Below are 21,143 nucleotides of genomic sequence, written 5' to 3'. Positions count from 1 at the left end.
CAAGGACATGGGCGAGGAAGGGCCCCAGACAACTCCCTTCGCGAGGGGGAGGGCGAACGAGCGTAAGGGCCACTGCGAGGAGGAGAATACGAAGGACGAAGACAAGTTTCCGTACCCCAAACAGAGTGAGGGCAATGAATAAATTTCCCCGCGAGGGAAAAGGTCAACTGCACTGCGAGGACGGAGAAAGGTCGCAGTACATCATCTATGGGTACATGTTTTTTATAAGAAAAGAGATACTACAAATGAAATGTATGAAAAAATCTCTAGGTTACAAAAATATTTTCTATATGTTTAGGAATATTTTCTATAGGAATAAGTATAGCTTAATTAAGAAACTTCAATTATAACCCAATTCTAAATATCGTCCGTATGCCTTTATTTATTGAGCACTAATTCTCGACCATGTGTGATGAAGAGCACTAATTAAGCCAACTACCTATTCTGTGAATTTTGAAACAATCTTTAGAAAGCGTGAAGTTGGACCAATCATCTTAATAATCAATATATCTCCAGAATAAATTGAGCACTAATTCTGAGACAATGTGGCATGAAGAGCACTAATTAATCACTAATTCGTGACATGAAAATTTTTTATTTCTTTCGAAGTATTTTGGGATAATTCATATTTTCCCCAAGAATACATATGCTCCGTATGCAATTAAGCACTAATTACCTATATCGTTTAAATTGAATTTTGAAACAACTTTTAGAAAGCGTGAAGTTGGCCCAACCATCTTAATAATCAATATATCTCGAGAATAAATTGAGCACTAATTCTGGGACCATGCGGGATTGAAAGCACTAATTAAGCACTAATTCGTGACATGAAAATTTTTGATTTCTTTCGAAGTGGTTGGGCAACTCACATTTACCCCAAAAATACATATGCCCCGTATACCCTTATTTATTGAGCACTAATTCTGGGACCATGTGGGATGAAGAGCACTAATTAAGCATTAATTACCTATACCGTTTAATTTGAATTTTGAAACAACTTTTAGAAAGCGTGAAGTTGGCCCAACCATCTTAATAATCAATATATCTCGAGAATAAATTGAGCACTAATTCTGGGACCATGCGAGATTGAAAGCACTAATTCGTGACATGAAAATTTTTGATTTCTTTCGAAGTGGTTGGGCAACTCACATTTACCCCAAAAATACATATGCCCCGTATACCCTTATTTATTGAGCACTAATTCTGGGACCATGTGGGATGAAGAGCACTAATTAAGCACTAATTACCTATACCGTTTAAATTGAATTTTGAAACAACTTTTAGAAAGCGTAAAGTTGGCCCAACCATCTTAATAATCAATATATCTCGAGAATAAATTGAGCACTAATTCTGGGACCATGCGGGATTGAAAGCACTAATTAAGCACTAATTCGTGACATGAAAATTTTTGATTTCTTTCGAAGTGGTTGGGCCAACTCACATTTACCCCAAAAATACATATGCCCCGTATACCCTTATTTATTGAGCACTAATTCTGGGACCATGTGGGATGAAGAGCACTAATTAAGCACTAATTACCTATACCGTTTAAATTGAATTTTGAAACAACTTTTAGAAAGCGTGAAGTTGGCCCAACCATCTTAATAATCAATATATCTCGAGAATAAACTGAGCACTAATTCTGGGACCATGCGGGATTGAAAGCACTAATTAAGCACTAATTCGTGACATGAAAATTTTTGATTTCTTTCGAAGTGGTTGGGCCAACTCACATTTACCCCAAAAATACATATGCCCCGTATACCCTTATTTATTGAGCACTAATTCTGGGACCATGTGGGATGAAGAGCACTAATTAAGCACTAATTACCTATACCGTTTAAATTGAATTTTGAAACAACTTTTAGAAAGCGTGAAGTTGGCCCAACCATCTTAATAATCAATATATCTCGAGAATAAATTGAGCACTAATTCTGGGACCATGCGGGATTGAAAGCACTAATTAAGCACTAATTCGTGACATGAAAATTTTTGATTTCTTTCGAAGTGGTTGGGCCCACTCACATTTACCCCAAAAATACATATGCCCCGTATACCCTTATTTATTGAGCACTAATTCTGGGACCATGTGGGATGAAGAGCACTAATTAAGCACTAATTACCTATACCGTTTAAATTGAATTTTGAAACAACTTTTAGAAAGCGTGAAGTTGGCCCAACCATCTTAATAATCAATATATCTCGAGAATAAATTGAGCACTAATTCTGGGACCATGCGGGATTGAAAGCACTAATTAAGCACTAATATTTGACATGAAAATTTTTGATTTCTTTCGAAGTGGTTGGGCCAACTCACATTTACCCCAAAAATACATATGCCCCGTATACTCTTATTTATTGAGCACTAATTCTGGGACCATGTGGGATGACGAGCACTAATTAAGCACTAATTACCTATACCGTTTAAATTGAATTTTGAAACAACTTTTAGAAAGCGTGAAGTTGGCCCAACCATCTTAATAATCAATATATCTCGAGAATAAATTGAGCACTAATTCTGGGACCATGCGGGATTGAAAGCACTAATTAAGCACTAATTCGTGACATGAAAATTTTTGATTTCTTTCGAAGTGGTTGGGCCAACTCACATTTACCCCAAAAATACATATGCCCCGTATACCCTTATTTATTCAGCACTAATTCTGGGACCATGTGGGATGAAGAGCACTAATTAAGCACTAATTACCTATACCGTTTAAATTGAATTTTGAAACAACTTTTAGAAAGCGTGAAGTTGGCCCAACCATCTTAATAATCAATATATCTCGAGAATAAATTGAGCACTAATTCTGGGACCATGCGGGGTTGAAAGCACTAATTAAGCACTAATTCGTGACATGAAAATTTTTGATTTCTTTCGAAGTGGTTGGGCAACTCACATTTACCCCAAAAATACATATGCCCCGTATACCCTTATTTATTGAGCACTAATTCTGGGACCATGTGGGATGAAGAGCACTAATTAAGCACTAATTACCTATACCGTTTAAATTGAATTTTGAAACAACTTTTAGAAAGCGTGAAGTTGGCCCAACCATCTTAATAATCAATATATCTCGAGAATAAATTGAGCACTAATTCTGGGACCATGCGGGATTGAAAGCACTAATTAAGCACTAATTCGTGACATGAAAATTTTTGATTTCTTTCGAAGTGGTTGGGCCAACTCACATTTACCCCAAAAATACATATGCCCCGTATACCCTTATTTATTGAGCACTAATTCTGGGACCATGTGGGATGAAGAGCACTAATTAAGCACTAATTACCTATACCGTTTAAATTGAATTTTGAAACAACTTTTAGAAAGCGTGAAGCTGGCCCAACCATCTTAATAATCAATATATCTCGAGAATAAATTGAGCACTAATTCTGGGACCATGCGGGATTGAAAGCACTAATTAAGCACTAATTCGTGACATGAAAATTTTTGATTTCTTTCGAAGTGGTTGGGCCCACTCACATTTACCCCAAAAATACATATGCCCCGTATACCCTTATTTATTGAGCACTAATTCTGGGACCATGTGGGATGAAGAGCACTAATTAAGCACTAATTACCTATACCGTTTAAATTGAATTTTGAAACAACTTTTAGAAAGCGTGAAGTTGGCCCAACCATCTTAATAATCAATATATCTCGAGAATAAATTGAGCACTAATTCTGGGACCATGCGGGATTGAAAGCACTAATTAAGCACTAATATTTGACATGAAAATTTTTGATTTCTTTCGAAGTGGTTGGGCCAACTCACATTTACCCCAAAAATACATATGCCCCGTATACTCTTATTTATTGAGCACTAATTCTGGGACCATGTGGGATGACGAGCACTAATTAAGCACTAATTACCTATACCGTTTAAATTGAATTTTGAAACAACTTTTAGAAAGCGTGAAGTTGGCCCAACCATCTTAATAATCAATATATCTCGAGAATAAATTGAGCACTAATTCTGGGACCATGCGGGATTGAAAGCACTAATTAAGCACTAATTCGTGACATGAAAATTTTTGATTTCTTTCGAAGTGGTTGGGCCAACTCACATTTACCCCAAAAATACATATGCCCCGTATACCCTTATTTATTCAGCACTAATTCTGGGACCATGTGGGATGAAGAGCACTAATTAAGCACTAATTACCTATACCGTTTAAATTGAATTTTGAAACAACTTTTAGAAAGCGTGAAGTTGGCCCAACCATCTTAATAATCAATATATCTCGAGAATAAATTGAGCACTAATTCTGGGACCATGCGGGGTTGAAAGCACTAATTAAGCACTAATTCGTGACATGAAAATTTTTGATTTCTTTCGAAGTGGTTGGGCCAACTCACATTTACCCCAAAAATACATATGCCCCGTATACCCTTATTTTTTGAGCACTAATTCTGGGACCATGTGGGATGACGAGCACTAATTAAGCACTAATTACCTATACCGTTTAAATTGAATTTTGAAACAAGTTTTAGAAAGCGTGAAGTTGGCCCAACCATCTTAATAATCAATATATCTCGAGAATAAATTGAGCACTAATTCTGGGACCATGCGGGATTGAAAGCACTAATTAAGCACTAATTCGTGACATGAAAATTTTTGATTTCTTTCGAAGTGGTTGGGCCAACTCACATTTACCCCAAAAATACATATGCCCCGTATACCCTTATTTATTGAGCACTAATTCTGGGACCATGTGGGATGAAGAGCACTAATTAAGCACTAATTACCTATACCGTTTAAATTGAATTTTGAAACAACTTTTAGAAAGCGTGAAGTTGGCCCAACCATCTTAATAATCAATATATCTCGAAAACCAATTGAGCACTAATTCTGCGGTATTGAGCACTAATTAGCACTAATTATGCACTAAATCTTGACATATTTTTTTTTCTATTTCTACGATGTGGTTGGGCCAACTTCACGCGACTTAGTTTTGCTTCCTGCCAGTAGGCTCATACTTATCGGAGTCAACGATCCGAATGGATGTGATTAATTATTGTTGATTTGAAACTGATTTACAACAATGATCGTCAATGCACCATTTTTTCATTACCTTGATACATTTACTCTTTTTACAAGAACACAATATACCAAATAAGAAAATAAGATCTGCACCCAAATATCGAAATGTAGAGAGTTTATTCACCTATGTAAAATGTTCTAACTTCTATTCCTGCTCACTTATGGCTCTTTCTACTTCGTCAATTTTATGGGATGTCAATTGGGAGTCATTAAAGTTGTTTATTACGTGTTTCTGTGGAATAGCTAATTGAATATTGTCAATTTTAATGCTTTCTCCATGTAATTCAGAACATTCATATGTTAAACTTAATTATGGTACGTCTTTGTAGCGTTATTAGTGTAGGTGTTTTGTGATTGCTTCAGGGTCAATCCATATGAAGTAGTCGAAAGATGGTGAAAATGGTTGCTCGACCACCTTGTAAATTATAAAACTTTGAGTGTGACGAACCTTGTGTATGAGAAGGTCAATAACATCATTCAGGTTGTCGTATGTATAAGTGTTCGTGAATGGCGGCCATCTTTTGTAGTCGGTGGATTGCTAATTTTTGCATTTGCAGGCATTTACGAAAACAACAGTTGCTCAAGACGTACGAAGCAGACGACCATCAAACAAAGCGAATGTTTGAAGGAGTGACAGGTACATGGAGAAAAACTCTTGCTTCTAAATGAATAACCACTGTCGCCAACACACATGAAATCAGCAGAAAAAGTACAGAAAATTTTACTTTTAAAAGTGGTTGTATTTTGGAATTGCATAAAGAAGGGTGTTCAATAAGTTCAAAGTTGAATACTATTGCATGTAAACAGTCTGCAGAAATATCCACAGCTATGACACTACTGGCATCGTAGATTTATGAGGGTGTGAAAGTTTAAGTTTGTGATTCTGATGCCATGTTTGGGGTGTAATATCTCAGGAGGGCAAAGTGCTAAAAATTGCTGCTTAGGCCGCAAAGTAATTCTGTATGTGAATAAACTACTGAAAAAAATCATGAGTTATATTACATTGAGAAAAAATGAGGACATGGTAAACTCTAGACGAAAGCACGTGCGTGACAATGGTCGTAGTCCGGGAAGGTTTAAATGTTTGGATATCTTTCTTGCTAGATCTCAAAAGCTATGCCTGATAAAGCAATTAGGTCTGCTTTTGTTCGTATTCAAAACTAACCCCCTCACCATATATACGGGACAATGATCATGGAGCTCGAAAAATGGAACAAACGCCATTCGAAGCTTTTGCACAACTCGGTACGAAGAAAAGCAGACCTAATTGCTGCACCATGCATAGCTTTTGAGATTTAGCATGAAACTTATCCAAACATTTAAAGTTTTTGAGCTACGACCATCGTCAAGCACGTGCTTTCCTCTACTTTTTACTATGTCCTCACTTAGGGAGTACAAACTGTTACCGAGTGCCTACTGATATACTTTGATTTATGGGTCCCTAGCGAACATACGGCTTGTTGGCATTCTTGAATTTCTAAAATTACGTCAAGAGCTGCCATTTTGAAAGTGATGACAGTAGTCAGAAATACACTACGTTGCCTGTAAATGTATGCTACATACTTAGTAAACTTTTGCATGTAGTGATGATGATGGAAAGTATAGACGGCAGACAAATTTTTCCGCTTTCCCCACTGTCTTCGGTCAGTACACTTTTTCCTAAGCCGACAAGGAGAATCGGCAAATTCTTGGTAACATTACATGGAGTCTTTTTCCTAAGGCAATAGATATGACTAACAGTCACAGCCTGTGATGCTACGAAAGGCAGTACAATACAGTTCATTAGGCAATACAATATCATACGCAGCAATAAACCTACCTTCACTTGTTCCGGCTTTAAACTATATTTCCTTTGAGAGTTGATCAGGAAGCTGCAAGAAGAGCCCAGGAATATCTGTGCTTGTTGACAAAAACAAGTAAACGTATGAAACCTCTTTGGCACGCATAAACACCATAAAGACACCTTCGTGGTACTATTTTAACATCGATACTGTGTTGAACATTGGACACCTTTTTCTTCAGTAAACCCACCCGGTACTATTATTTCGTACCCTCCCATTTGTTTGCATTTTGAAATCAAGTGTTCAAATAATACCTCTGCCAAATGAGGTTTGTTCTCTGGCATACCCCTTTACTTTTTCCCATTCTTTACCTTTGATACGTCACCATTAAGGGAATGAACTCACCTAACTGACCAAAGTTCTGTACCTTGTCTTTTCTATCGAGTGGCCGGCTTGATGGAGATATCACCCTTGGAATCAGCAATAAGCAATAGCACAGGAATGAGCTCGTGATCGAGAATAGTTTGCAGATTATTTCTCGACCTGACTGTGTAGCAAAAAGCAATCTTTAAAAGATATATTTTTTCATTTATTAATTTGACCTTTTCTTCTTTAGCCTGTTGAACTCTGTTACTAGTATTCTCCAATGTCAACGTTTTGATATGTTTCAAAGACTCATGAAATTTCAGAGGTGTATTCATGAATCGGTCCTGAACAATATTCTTCATAACATCAGCTCCCAGATCCTCTTCTGTGTGTCAATAATAAAAACTCTAATATGAGGTGAGGTTAGGTCACACGTGGATATAGGCATCACAATTTCAAATTTACAGAGAAAGCACCGAAATTCTCAAATACATGTACAAGCTTTCTAAAGTCCTGTTCATCTCTTTAGGATCTAGATTTTGAAAGGCCCTTGAATTCTGACAAAGAATATTCACCATTCTTCACTCCAAGACCGAACATATCATAGATCTCCTGCACGATACGATTGCGTTCGTTTACTATTATACACAATCTTTTTCTTGAAAAATCGCTCCGCGTTATTCCAATTAGCAGAACTACAATTTTACTTATACGGTAAAAGTGTTCTAATGCATGGTCAGCTGACACCCTGTCGAAAGAATTCTGTTTTATTTAACCGTAAAATTACTAGCCTGAAATTACTCAAATACATATGGACCGTCAGGTAACAGTTTCATATTAGCTAAGTAGATAGCTCCCCAACGGACATAATTGTGATGATTGTAGGCAGCAAACTAATCAAGTCTCTTTTGTAGATGATGAGATGCGAAGTACCCAGTTTCCTTCTCTTTCTGCTCTAATAAATTGGAATAATACTTCCACCCCACTCACATACCATCGCCAGAATTTTGAGCATTGATTCCTCTTTCATATCTTCTAACAACTTCGTAAGTTAGACTTGAAGCTTTCCTGGCGGTGTATATGATAGTTCTTCTCGGGCAATCAGCCAGGTGAAAACTGGTGGATAGGCCAACGTTTCGAGAACTGTCATCGTTCTCGTCATCAGAGCAATTATGTAGAGATCAGCGGATGTAAGTAATATATACTCTGGACTGGCGAAAATGCTGGTTCCTGATTGGCTGATTCCATCTGAAGATTGGAGCTGTGGTTGGCTGGCTATGTTCCGTAGTCCGTGGTACTGATTGGCTGAGGGTTATCTGGATCTTTGTGTGTCGTTTCCTTTGCTGTGGTACTGATGACCGGGTTCCACAGGGGGCTGAGTTAAAATCCAGTGTCTCTATTAACGTTGTTCGGTTCATGAACTATGGCAAGAGGTTCGGTTACTATCCTGGTCCAGTAATTGTTGCTCTAGGTAATGATGGATGTGTCCTTAAATAAAACTTTATGTCCTTCAGTTAAACTGTGTTCAGCTAAACCTGATTTTTCTGGATGGAATAATCTAATGTAATTTTCATGTTCTCTGCAACGTTCTTCAATGCTGCGTCCTGTTTGTCCTATATAAGCCTTTCCGCATTCACAGGGTATACGATACACGCCTGGTGTCTTTAAGCCCAAGGCATCTTTGATCGGGCGAAGTAAGATTCTGATTTTTGGTGGCGGTTTGTGTATGGTCTTGATGTTGTGTTTTTTCAGAATCCGGGAGATTTTTCCAGAAAGTTGTCCAGTGTATGGTAAAACTGCTATACTCAATGGCGTCAGCGAAAGACATCTCAGACGAAGAATTCCTCCCTCGGGAACTGGATCATCTCAAGAAGACACTACTCGAGAATAATTACAAGAAGCGTGATATCAGTTTGGCCCTGAAAAGGACCATTTCTCAACAGAGGAAATCCAAAGAAGAAACTGAAGAACCATTGAGTATAGCAGTTTTACCATACACTGGACAACTTTCTGGAAAGATCTCCCGGATTCTGAAAAAAAAACATCAAGATCATACACAAGCCGCCACCAAAAATCAGAATCTTACTTCGCCCGATCAAAGATGACTTGGGCTTAAAGACACCAGGCGTGTATCGTATACCCTGTGAATGCGGAAAGGCTTATATAGGACAAACAGGACGCAGCATTGAAGAACGTTGCAGAGAACATGAAAATTACATTAGATTATTCCATCCAGAAAAATCAGGTTTAGCTGAACACAGTTTAACTGAAGGACATAAAGTTTTATTTAAGGACGCATCCATCATTACCAAGAGCACCAATTACTGGACCAGGATATTAACCGAATCTCTCGCCATAGTTCATGAACCGAACAACGTTAATAGAGACACTGGATTTCAACTCAGCCCCCTGTGGAACCCGGTCATCAGTACCACAGCAAAGAAAACGACACACAAAAATCCAGATAACCCTCAGCCAATCAGTACCACGGACTACGGATCATAGCCAGCCAACCACAGCTCCAGTCTTCAGATGGAATCAGCCAATCAGGAACCAGCATTTTCAGCTAATCAGGAACCAGCATTTTCGCCAGTCCAGAGTTTATATTACTTACATCCGCTGATCTCTAGATAATTGCCCTGATGATGAGAACGATGACAGTTCTCGAAACGTTGGCCTATCTACCAGTTTTCACCTGGCTGATTGCCCGAGAAGAACTTTATCAACTTCGTAAGTTGCTGTACAAAAAAAAAAAACTACCGTCTTCTTAGGACCTTCTATATCTATGGCTCCCGTGATTCATCTTCATATGAACTCATGTTGCTCTTTATATGAGAGTAAACCTTATCAATTGCTTGTTCCATTTCATCTAATAGTATTTGTATTCTTTCATTGGTTGTCCATTTCATTACATGTAGCCAGGAAATTCTTTGCAATGCTTTGTAAGTTCATTTGTGGACACGGATAGAACGATTGAATGATTTTCCAGCTAAGATATTTGATGTTACCTTTGCTTCGAACACGCCACTTTGGTACTAGACGTCAGTAACACCTAAACGTGCTATGTTCGCTCCAGTAACACGCAGTGATTTATCTACACACCCTAACACCCCCCAAAACCCCCGTAAAAAGATTCAATCTCGTTCTGCGTAAAGCCCTCCAGGACGATCTTATCTTTAGGCAGAACGGAAATTCTCGTTCTGCCTAATCTTTGGAGGCATTGAATTCTATGCGAGGAGGACATTTTTAGGGAAATGCAGCACGAAAAGCTTCACTCCTAGCGTGTTTGTATGCAGATGGAAACTCTCATATAAAATGGCTGTAGTAACGAGGGTGAGAACTAACTCGAAACGGTAAAAATGCAAGAAAAATTCTGACGAGGACAAAATCCAAGGGACAACACCACAAAAGTGTATATTGGATGTACCAGTGCACTCCCTATATGATTATTTTTTCCTTTGATTGTCATATATTTTAAAATGTTATCTGTATTTTTTTTACTGAAATAGCTTTTTCTTTCTTTTAAAATAGTGAAAACTCATGGTGCAGTAGAATAGTGTCAAAATATTTCATGGCTGGCTACAAGCGGGACATTTTTCAAGATAAAAGCACACTCATAGGAAGTGTGAAAAACACCGAAACACAAGCTGTAAGTGACGTCGCATGGCCGCAGTGACGTCACAAACATCGCCGACCATCTGAAATTTTAATCATAACTCAGGAAGCACTTATCCTACGGACTTGATTCGTGCACCATTGGAACCGAAATCACAAGTTCTACAAATCATTATACCACAGTCATATTCATAAACTAATATCTTCATGGAGAAATATTTTCAGTTTTTGCTTCCATTTTAGTTCATATTTTTGCATTTCAGTACACAACGGGCTCACATTGATGGAAACACCCATTACATTTATTATAGCTTATAAAACAATCTTTCTAACAAGACCAAATATGTTATTAGACTTTACACTTCCTGACATTTAATTTTTAAAATATATTTGATGTAGAAATAAGGTAAAAGCCCTGAATTTGTAGAAATTTCAAATATTTCAAATGTGCATAATGCAGACACAATTGATCCGACATACTTGATCCATGCACCGTTGGATCCGAAATTACAAACACTATAAATCATTATACCATAGTCATATTCGTAAAATAATATCTTCATGGAGAAATTTGAGAATTGTTATTATTTGCATCCATTTTAGTTCACATTTTTGCATTTCAACACACAACGAACTTACAAATCAAAATATCTCAGAAATCTACAATTACAAACACTTCAAAAAAACTTCAAAGTAATGTTGGAGATCCAATTCTTGATGCTTGTTCTTTTAATTCTATGAGGGATGGTATGTATTTGGCTCGAGCTGCAAATATCCTTCGTGGTTATATGTTTAAATAGTTCAACAAATTTGACGGTTCCTTTACCAACCAGTTCACTCCTGCCACATCAGTGCCAACCGTAGTCCTGTCCTTTGTCCAGCTAAAAGTCAGCTGCCTTGTCAATAACAAAGTTGATTCGATTTAACAGCATTTAACATAAACGACACCATCCTACAAAATCTTAATATCAGAACTACAAAACGTGACATTATAGATTTACTTTCTGAACATGAAATTTGTGGCCTCCTATGACAGAGTGCAGCAGGTTTCTGCAACAGTAACTAATAGTTTGATTTTTTTTGAAAATTATGAAGTTATGTATCCTCCTAACCTCCTCACTGATATCTTCACCACTGCTACTATAGACAATGTTGACCACGACCCTTTAACTTCAACAGTAACTGATAGTTTCCACCGACGGTACCAGTGTTTCAATTGTCCAACATCTTTTCGTGCTACATACTAACCTACAATCCTCATACTATAGATTTCCCAGCATTAGTGCAGAAAGATGGACAGGAAAATAAAGAAAAGACTTACAGAATCATACACCAGAGTTCCTGCAGTTCCTACTTTCATATGTGATCCACATATGTCAACAGTTAACAATATTTACGAAGCTTCTTCGAGTCCTATGAATGCAGCAACAAACTGGCTTGATTCTGTGTACACAGCAATTACATTGAAATCGAATCCTCTGATGAGACGATATCATGGGAGCCTACCACTCCAAAGGATGTGAACCATAGTATGCCAAAATCCTAACTCACATTATTATGTTTACTAGAGGAAGCCGTTCATTCTCCAGCAGCAATGGTTTGCCATTCCATGGATATTGTTTCATCGTTAGTTTCACAACTTAACCCTCGCCGGACACAGTTATTACAGGGGATCAAACCAGTGTATGCCCTGATGAAACATGTGCAATGGAAATATAAAGAGAAGTGTGGAGAAGACAAAATTTTGGTAATGATGGTAGGGCTTCATATTGAAATGGCTATCGTGAGTATGATTGGGACTTGGTTAGAAGGATCAGAATGGGATCAGATATTAATCAAGGCTGATGTCACCACTTCAGGGAGGGCCGAATCTTTCTTGAAAGCCTCTCATGTTAAAAGAACTAGATATGCTCATCAAGTGTCATCAGTTATTCTTCAGCGAGAAGTGTATAGTCGTTACTGTGAAGCGTCGAGTGATCAAGATATTGCATTTGATGAATGGCGTAATAAGAGAATAGGCGAATCGTCACAGATCGTGTTTTGCAATACAACACTAGAACTTGAAATTTTGCTGCTTCAGCTTGTGAAGAGTGTACGGCTGGCAAATTTCAGTCTATTCTTTGATACTCTTCTTCAGGTTTGTCCGTGGTTCTTTGCCTGCGCCCATGTTCACTATGTCAGGTGAATTACAAAATTCATACAGAATCTTCTTGAATTGCCAACTAGACATCTTCAAATGTACCCCGAGTTTCAGAGAAATTATTTCTGAAGTAGAAAAATTGAGAGGGCTTTTTCACATATCGCAGTGATCATCTACATGTGCAAAATAATAAAATCGTGAAAACCGATGATGATGCTGTAGATATATTGAATAAATCTTCTTCCCTTCCGAAATGGATGGTGGCTGGTCCAGCAATCGCAAGAATTATTTATGACTAAGAACAGGAGGCTGGTTTAAGTGATAAGACAGTTGAATACAAAGCACAGAGAACACACACGTATTAGATTTGCGGTACCGTAAGCATTTGTAAGATGTATTAGAGTAATTTCATGAACAAGGAAGTCCATTTGAAGATGGTATTATGACAGCTTTAGCAAAGTAATTTTGTCAACTGAAGCAGAGGTGTCTGTTCGTGAGGCAGCAGCAGTGGGTAAATAGCAGTATGATACATATGTAAGGGAAAGACTCGAACTCAACCAACCCATACATGATGTCATAAAGCGAAACAATCTGTAGCTCTTGAAGTTGAAACGAAGCTCTATCTTTCCAAGCAAAACAAAAATATCTTTTCTGCGTCATGACTCGAACACTCTTTGCAAGCTCTATATTGCCTTTCAATAGCATGATGTTGACACCGACGCCTTCTTCGCACACGAGAATCATGCCTATCCACCATCCATATCTGAGTTTGGACGATTAAGAAAACCATCCAGCGACCTACCTGACGGCCTACCTAAGGCAACTACAGTAATGCTTGATGCAGCAGCCGTAGAACACATGCTGCCACCACAGTCATCTAAAACATTTGCTGTTTATGCTTCTGGCTTTTTTGTCTTGTATGTTCAGCAACGATTAAGACATGTGTCAATTCTAGATCCTGTGTTTGATAGGTATTTCACGAATATTCTGGAAGCGTGTGCTCGTGAGATACGTGGCTCGGGTCAAAAATTTTTAGTGCGCTCAACGACTTGTATGCCAAAACAATTCAACAGTTCTTTTTATCAGTAGATGAAAACAAACAACAGTTGTTTCACTTACTGGCTGACTGTATAGTGCAGATACAACTTCATGAAACATCCATTATATGTACATATGATAACATGATAAAAACTTCTTCAAATGTTCTACATACAAGCAGAATATCACCAACCAGCCATGAGGAACCAGACGCCAGACTTTTACTTCACGTGAAAGATGCTGCTGCTGCTCGCCATACTCATATGATGATAATGACGGTAGATCCTGACGTGGTAATGATGCAGTATCTGTATATGACGCCATACCAAATTTAGAAGAATTGCGGATTGAGTTTGGAGGTGGAAAAAAAAAGAACTACATTCCAGTCCATGCTATAGCCCACTGCATGTTATCAGATATCCGCAAAAAGTTTACCATTCCTCCATGCTCTTACAGGATGTGATACTGTGTCTGCATTTGCAGGTATTGGTAAGACGATAGCATGGGAAACATGGGAGCAATTTCAGGAAGTAATTTATGCATTCCACAGGCAATCAGAAGATGACCGTTATAATGACGATCACGATTTTCAGCTCATTCAGCGGTTCATGATTTTAATGTATGATAAAACTAGTACCTGTGACAAAGTTAGCGATTTGCTACGAGTGTTGTTTAAAAGGACAATAATGTCAGTAGAGCATATTCCACCAACCGAAGCTGTTCTGATTCAGCACACAAAAAGAGCAACTTTACATACAAATATATAGAGATAGTGGAATGTCTGCAACCCTAAATTAAAAGATTCTGTTTAATATGGCTGGCGGAAGGCGATTTCTGGATATCAACCCCTATGGTTACTACTCCTGAGGCATCACGGTCGTGTCAAGAACTTATATTGTGCGGTTGAAGAAACAGTGTTCATCAAATTGCAAGTGTGTAAAGTATTCTCTCCCTTGTACAGCCCTATGTGCATGCGATGCTTAGTGCTCTGGGAATAACCGATGCCCTTTCCCCTCGTATAAAATATGATAATAAGTGTTACACGGGAACAAAGCGATCTGCATATGTTTGTCCGTGACTAGTGTACTTGCTAAAAACAAAGTGATATCACTTCATTTTCTAAAAAAATATTTACGTGTAAATAAATAAGAAAACTGTTAGCGTAATGTAGCAAAACTGTAATAATTTCAGATACATGTACTGTTTCACGTTTATCATAAGCGTTAAACTAATCAGTGTTTAGTATAAACATGCTGAAATTAGATATTTAAACGTTGCACTGAAAATATTTTGTTAATGAACTCATCTAAATACCTTTTTTAAAAATCTTATTTTCTGCTCATATTTTTCTTATTCTTGTGAAAATTTTTTGAAGGCTTTGTAATAGATTTCTGAGATATTTTGATTTGTGAGTCCGTTGTGTGTTGAAATGCAAAAATGTGAACTAAAATGGATGCAAAAAATAGCAATTGTCAAGTTTTTCCATGAAGATATTATTTTACGAATATGACTGTGGTATAATGATTTATAGAGCTTGAAATTTCGGATGCAATGATGCATGCATAAAGTATGTCGGATCAATTGTTTCCATTATGCACATTTGAAACATTTGAAATTTCTGCAAATTCAGGGCTTTTACCTTACTTCTACATCAAATATATTCTAAAAATTGAATGTCAGGAAGTAATATAGTCTAATAACATATTTGGTCTTGTTAGAAAGATTGTTTTATAAGCTATAATAAATGTAATGGGTGTTTAGATCAATGCGTGCCCGTTATGTACTGAAATAGATAAATATGAACTAAAATGTATGCAAAAAAATGAAAATAAACTATTTCTCCGTGAAGATATTATTTCATGAATATGACATTCTTATAATGATTTGTAGAGCTTGTGATTTCGGTTTCAGTTCTGCATGAATCAAGTCCGTATTATAAGTGGTCTCTGAGTTATGATGATTTAAATTTTCAGATGGTCGACCATGTTTGTGACGTCACTGCGGTATACGATGTCACTACCCACTTGTGTCCCGGTGTTTTTCACACTTCTTGTAAGTGTACTTTTATCTTGAAAAATTTCAAGCTTGTAGCCAGCCCTAAAAGATTTAGGCACTATTTTGTAGCGACGTCCAGCCCGCAGGGAGTGGGGCTGGAGCGAAGGAACCGGTAGGACTTTTGACTAGGCTAACTTTTGATATTAAGAATACTACCTCTATCCTTGCGTGGAATGTAAAAAGCTCTTCGAATAGTCGCTTCCTCAATCTCACAATTTACTACGAGGTTTATAAGACAATACTAAGGCAACAAACATAATAAACATGATTTAGATAATTCCTCTATGAATCACACCGATGGCAGTGGTCTAAACAAGGAGCGGTGTGATTTATGATTCTAAGGTCAGATGCTACGGCCTCAGAAAAAGATCGGTCGTCGAATCTGAGAGCGGCGCAATAACACATCGAGCCCCGCAGAGGTCATAAGAAGAGATTAGAAAAGGATACTTAGAAATTACTTGCCCCCATATTGTCACATTATATATCTTTATAGTAAGTTAAACACACAATGAATTCTTATTAGTAAAGAGGTCCACACGGGTGGTGATAGGAGACACCTCCGGGTCTCGTACAATATAAGAGGGGGAGTTCAAACACATCCCGATATCGTTGGTAGCATCAAAAGGAGGCGGACGAAACAACAATGTATGAGTGCGCCTCGTCGGAAATGACAAGGTTCAAGTAAATGGGCAATTAAGGATGGAAGGTAATTGAACGACCAAACAGTTACACAAATGAACATTGTAACGTAATTAAGTAAATTACGAAGGCTTTTTGACTATTCATTTACATATCAAATAATAGGCCAATTGAGCAAGCGATTCCCCTTGGTCAGTTGAAATATTACATCACAAACACAAGATTGATAATCGCAAGGATAGGACGATGGTAACGTTGAGATAAAGAAAATGAGAATGGCGAACACATGATCTACACTAGGAGGCACTTTCCTTCCAAAGCCCTTCTAAACTATTCACTGGTGACACACAACACAACTGCGGATCGAATTACAGCACTTTGTCATGAGTGCCGAAATTAACTCACTCACTAACAGCAGATTCTTGAAGTAAGAAAACTGGAAGCGATTATTGATATCCCAAGCGGATTGGCTGAAAGATGTTATCGTAGTTGTTACCTGTAGGTGGATGCAGAGGAGAGGTCAACAACAGGCGCGTTAGTCGAGACAGAATCTTGACGTACCTTCTCCAGGTGATGTCCCTCAAAAAGGGGCCAGAAATCCTCAGTAGCCAACAGGACTCTGAGTCACTAGACGACTTGTAGAATCACTCTCGCGAAGGCCCACCGTAAGGTGTGTTACCACTTCATTCACAGTGTATGGTCCGAGTAGAGGCGTTACCTACATAGTTTATAAAGATGTTTGGGATTTTCTACCGGTCTGTCATTGCAATAAGAATATTAACAGCAGAGTAAATGTGTTGCAGAATTTTTTTATTATCAAACAATTCAGTTTCTTTACAGACCGTAATGACAGAAATTTCTAAGGACCACTGGTAAATCGCAAAATAAGATCAAAGTCACAGGTTTCCACCGATCAATAATTTTAAACGTAGGTGTGGCTTTCAAGCAGATATCAAAGTCGACGTAATGAAAATAGTTCAATCTTCAGAAAGGGTAGGTGCGGAGACAGACAAGTTAATTTATGAAATAGTTTAGAATATTTAGGGTGATAGTGAATAAATGTAAAACAACCCTCTGAGTGGACAAGAAAAATTCGTACTTACAGTCCAACGCGACAGAAGTCATATTGAACGGGATCATATTTAGATTCAAAGACAGAATTTTTTGTAAGGTGATTTAGAAACACTGATAGTTACTATTACATATAACGTAAAAATTATATGCAGGGTTGGCAACACTGCCTTACGGCAACGTGGGCAGTAACGTGAAAATAACAGTAACGTGAAAATAGTAAGAAATTAATAAAGACGTTTGCAACATTGCTGAACACAAAATTATGTAATATTATGATCGTGATTACAATTCTAAGTACAACATTTACGTTACTAGTATATAAATATACCGATAGGAATAACCTTTTAAACTTCTACCTAAGCTAATATATATATACAAACTTATACTACATAAGAGATATAATTTTCAGAGTAAACTCATAATGCAACAATGACGAAACACATATCATCAACATTAACTACAGAATAAGATATATGTAGTTGGACAAACTAACTACAAAACACATACATAGTAAAACATGAATAGTAAAGACAACTTCAAATGACAAATAGATATATATCAAAATGGCTACAGTAATGTAGTACCAAATATAGTAATTCCACACGATTAATATTGAGTATAATAATAGTATACACTTACTACCTAATATAATCAATTTACATTGTAAGTGAATCACATTATAAATAAGGAACCACTACGTGGCTCAATAAAAGATTATATACACATAGTACAAAGAATACCCTATTTAATATGACTTGTCCCTACATATATAGAAAATTAAACCCTATCTCTAGAGATATGCAAAGCTTACTAAGGTCAATAGAACATCATTTCATATATCTACATAATACATATTAAAATAATATATTGATGGATAACATGATAATTGATCTAAAAAATACAGTACACATGCTAAATAGTTCTTTTTTGTTTCAACTCATTTTTATAATTGTTATTATTGTTACGAGTTCCTATATCCTTCATTTTATCCATAATTGATGATAAGATAGTATGTTTGTATATCTATAGTATAAATGCATGTTCCTTATGTTTAATTTCTATTTTATATCGTTTTTATGTTGGGTCATTCATTTCCTTTATATATATATATATATATATATATATATATATATATATATATATATATATATATATATATATATATATATTGTAGCGTCCGCAAATATCATTCAATATCTGCCCCCCACATTTTTTTCTTTTCTTTGCATTTTATTGTAACAGAATTCGCATCTCATTCACTTCTTTTAAACTCCGAATTCTGTTGGGAAATTTTGCTGTTATGAAGCCAGACATTCTGTCTGCCTTCACGTCTCGCAAGCGAGTTCCCCCTTTTTGACCTGTAGGTCAAGAGCAGTTAAGATAAACATTCTCCCCCTTTGGGTTCTATACAGAAGCCTGGTTCTTTATCTATATCGATGTAGTCTTTTAACAAGTTAGATTATTATTATTATTAGTGGTAGAATACTCTTAAGAAAACCCATATAGTTTTGTGTATCTTTTAAATGTCATTTTCTGTTTCTAAAAGAAGATTCTTTTTCGTTCTTCTAAACATTAAATATATATGTATGTCTTTGGTAGAAACAAAGCATATAAACTGTCGAAGGGTCTTGAGTTCATTATGTATAAAACCTTTCAAGTTTATTACTTGAAATCTTTTACGTTTAGTATATGTTTTATAGTTTAAGATACTGTTTGTACAATTCTCTGTAAAATTTCGATGTAAAATCATTCTTCCAGAGAAAGGGGCTCACACACCTAAACTCAAGGACTACACATCACACGCACACGCATGCTCACACACAAAATCTTATCTTTTGCCTGGCTCCGCCCAAGGCACCTTGTTCTAGCCAATCTAGATGTTAATGGCATGGCTTGTTCCAATAGCTAGTATCTCCGCCCTCAGAGTGGAACTCTTCCGAGCTCCTTTGCACTCGCAACCGTGTGCAAAACCAATAATCTTCCTTTTCAGGATACTGGTCCCCCTCGGGCTCCACCCTAGGTACGTTTTTGGATCTCCACGCATGCTCAACCTCTGACCTTACGGTCTTGGTGCAACGTTTGCTCACGTTACTATTTTGCACACAGACCGTAAATTGGTGCCGGTTGCACCCCCGATCGAGACCCTTAAAAACGCATGTTTTGGGCTCTCTCGTCGGACAACGTCCCTCTCCTGAACCCCTCAGAGACGTGCGGCCTACGAGGAGTACGCAATTCGTTAGGTACGTCTCAGTTCAGGAACTTATCACGAAGAAGTCTCTAGTTGTCCATCCCTCTGCCTTCCAACCTCTCTGCCTCCACGGAGGCCTGCCTACTCACTCTCTTGGTTACCTACCTCACTCTCTTGGTTTACCCTGTACTTGGCAATCTGTTTCTGAAAGCTTGATGGCTCAGCCAGGGTTCTCCCATAATTGCTGGTCGGCTTAGGAAACTGACGGTCAAAGTACTACCCTACCTAATCCTCACGGTAACTTGGCAATCTGTTTCTGAAAGCAAGACGGTTCAGTCAGGGTTCTCCCATAATTGCTGGTCTGCTTAGGAAACTGACGGCTAAAGTTACCTCCTTCCGAACTTGGCAATCTACTTCCGCAAGTTTCGCTTCAGCCCGGACTCGCTCCAGAAACTGCTGGGAAGCTTAGGAAGTTGACGGCTAAAGTTCTGTCGCACCCCTATTTGATGTGTGTTTTGACAGACTCTAAGTTTATTGCTTAGCTGGCCTAAACACACGGGTAATCAAATAGTTACACCCTGTTTGATGTCTGTTCGCAGACCGGTAGATCAAACGGTAAACCCTTACACCTTCCCTGTTTGATGTCTGTTCGCAGACCGGTAGATAATCAACTTTGTTTGATGTCTGCTTAGCAGGCCGGTAGATCAAACGGTAACGTTTACACCTACCCTGTTTGATGTCTGTTCGCAGACCGGTAGATCAAACGGTGACCTGTTCCTAACCTCTGGTAGCCTACCCTATTTGATGTCTGTTCGCAGACCGGTAGATCAAATAGTATACCTCTTACCTACCTACCCACTAGGACTGATTCGTGCCCTCCCAGTCTAGTGCATTTTGGTTTTATTTGTGAACAGTGCTCTTTTAAACAGTGAAGTTATTTAGTGAGTTTATTTTTTTAGTGAAACTATCTTTTGGAACACCGCCACGTAAGTTAAACTCTTTTATAAATATACACAGTACTCACACTATCGCCCCGGCTTTGGTTCTTGTAATTTGCTTAGAGCCAATAAACTGCAGGCTTACTGCAAGGAACATATTTGTCGAGTTTTGTTTCAAGAGATATCCCAAAGGATTGTTTGGTTATCAAACCTTAATCAGGATAACGATTCCATTGTTTCCACTAGAAGTTAAGTCTTGGTCCA

The sequence above is a fragment of the Thermobia domestica genome, chromosome 10 (assembly GCF_964235325.1).
Source record: "Thermobia domestica chromosome 10, izTheDome1.hap1.1, whole genome shotgun sequence".
NCBI lineage: Eukaryota > Metazoa > Arthropoda > Insecta > Zygentoma > Lepismatidae > Thermobia > Thermobia domestica.
This window is presented reverse-complemented; position numbering follows the sequence as displayed.